General features: G+C 42.7%; 1 protein-coding gene across 1 annotated transcript in view; it reads left to right on the top strand.

Annotated features, from left to right (window-relative positions):
- xrcc4 (X-ray repair complementing defective repair in Chinese hamster cells 4) overlaps positions 1-1,938 on the top strand; it is a gene marked incomplete at its 5' end in the record, with an annotated part of 24,220 nt that overhangs the window by 9,241 nt on the left and 13,041 nt on the right.

Below are 1,938 nucleotides of genomic sequence, written 5' to 3'. Positions count from 1 at the left end.
GCTAGAATGAAAAGTGACCAGTCTCCAGTAGCTGTTGAGATATTCATCCATAGATCCATGAAACACACAAATAAAAGACTTCAAACATCGCAGTAGTTAGTAATGAGGGAGAGATACGATCAAGGGCCTCAGACATTGTAGTTTATGGTCGGCAGCCTGATATTTGAGACCTTTAACAGTTTCAACCAGTTGAACATGATGTACAACAGGCGCTGTTATGAAATCCTGCTTGGCACGAATAATAAGAGAGCAGAAGATGAGCAGCGTCCCCGAGAGACGATAAACAAACATCAGCGTTTCCTCAAGGAAAGTGGTTACCGGAGGAATAAACAAATGAAACTTTAACAGTAATGTGAACTGAAACACTGAATAAAAACGACTTCCAGATGACTTACTCTGAATAAAGTGAGTCCCCCCACAGTCTGTGCTGGTGGAGGATTAATGAACCTCAGGAAAGTGTCGCTGCTGCTGTCAACGCTCATAGGAACTGTTGTTTGATTCATTTATAGGAAACTAAAACTTAACAAGAATCAAAACAAAACTCAAGTGCTTATTTTCAGAAAATGGAAACTAAAAGTGCAAATGTCCTAAAATAAACAACCTACATCATTATTATTATTTTCATTATTCTGCGAAGACCCGACCGTTTATTCCGAATCCCGAGCATCGTCCAGAACGGGTGGAGCAGCTCAGATTGCTCGGAGTTCAACCTCAGTACCATGTATTGAGGAAGCTCCATTGTTTCGCCATAAACCTGCTGTTATATTAATGACTTTAGCGTCCACTAGCTCCGTGGTAGCGCCCGCATTCACCCACACTGGCAGTAAATTTAGAAAAGGTGGAGCTGCACTCTGAGGTCTCTCCCCACATAAAAGTGTGCGGCAGTTAATTAGTGTGAATCAGTGAGTCAGAAACGGCTTTTGAAACAGTAGCGTCTCTATGACGACATGAGAAACCTTTGCCCACATCAACAGTGCTTCTGCCAGCGCGGTCCAGCCAACTCACCGGCGTCTCAGACCCAGTCAACAACATACAGCTCTGACAACAAAGATCCTCCTTAATGTGAGCGCTCAGGTGGCAGCTGAGGTTTCTTGTCTGAAATTAAGAGCTTAATACCGAGTGTGTACGATGAGGCAACAACCTGGAAAGTGTTTGCCAAGAAGAGCTTAGAAGAGGTATTTCCATTGCGAGCAGTATTTTACTCTGAAGTTTATTTACTTAACATTTCTAAGAGGTGGTGAAGTAATAGTTGGCAAATATTAGACAGGAAAACACTGGAGTGGTGGGAAGATGATGAGACTGAAACGTTTGGTTTCTATCACAGTCTGACGAGTCTTCACCTCAGAACGCATTGATTGATGTAAATAATGTCTGTCTGTAGCTCTGTACGCCGTTCTGGTCTGAAACATCTCAATATGTACCGATAGGTTGCAGATGATGAATGCATGGCAACCCTGAACCCTGTAGACGTTACTCGGCCAGCTCCCTCGTAAAAAGTATTGTCCGACTGAGCGTGTTGATGACGTTTTCTATCCCTGATGCAAAACCTTTTTTGGAAACTTTTCTTAGATCTGGCTCAGAGGTCCAAAACCTTTAAGAGACACTTTTTACCCCAAAAACCCTCAGAAATCCGTCTATTTGAACTTCATTATTTGAATTCATCTCTACAGAGGAAGCAGTCCAGTAATCCAGCACTGTCCACGCACTCTATGGGACGTTCCTGCCGACTAATTTGTTAAATCAGGGACTTGCAGCATGAAATCATTTTAAATCAGCGTAGTAATTCTAACCAATCACAGTGAGTTTGACCAGTTGAGTCTATAAATGTTGTAGTGTAACTAAAGTCCTTGTTTGTCTTTCTGTCAATAAACTGAAACAACACAGTTTTATCTCCTTATCCAGTCTGTACAAACACACAGCGGTGCCCCCCCCCCCCCC

The sequence above is a fragment of the Morone saxatilis genome, unplaced genomic scaffold (genome assembly GCF_004916995.1).
Source record: "Morone saxatilis isolate NCDOM2014 unplaced genomic scaffold, NCSU_SB_2.0 Contig21, whole genome shotgun sequence".
NCBI classification, from domain to species: domain Eukaryota; kingdom Metazoa; phylum Chordata; class Actinopteri; family Moronidae; genus Morone; species Morone saxatilis.
The sequence above is the reverse complement of the archived record's forward strand: the minus strand, read 5'-3'. Positions and strand labels throughout refer to the sequence as shown.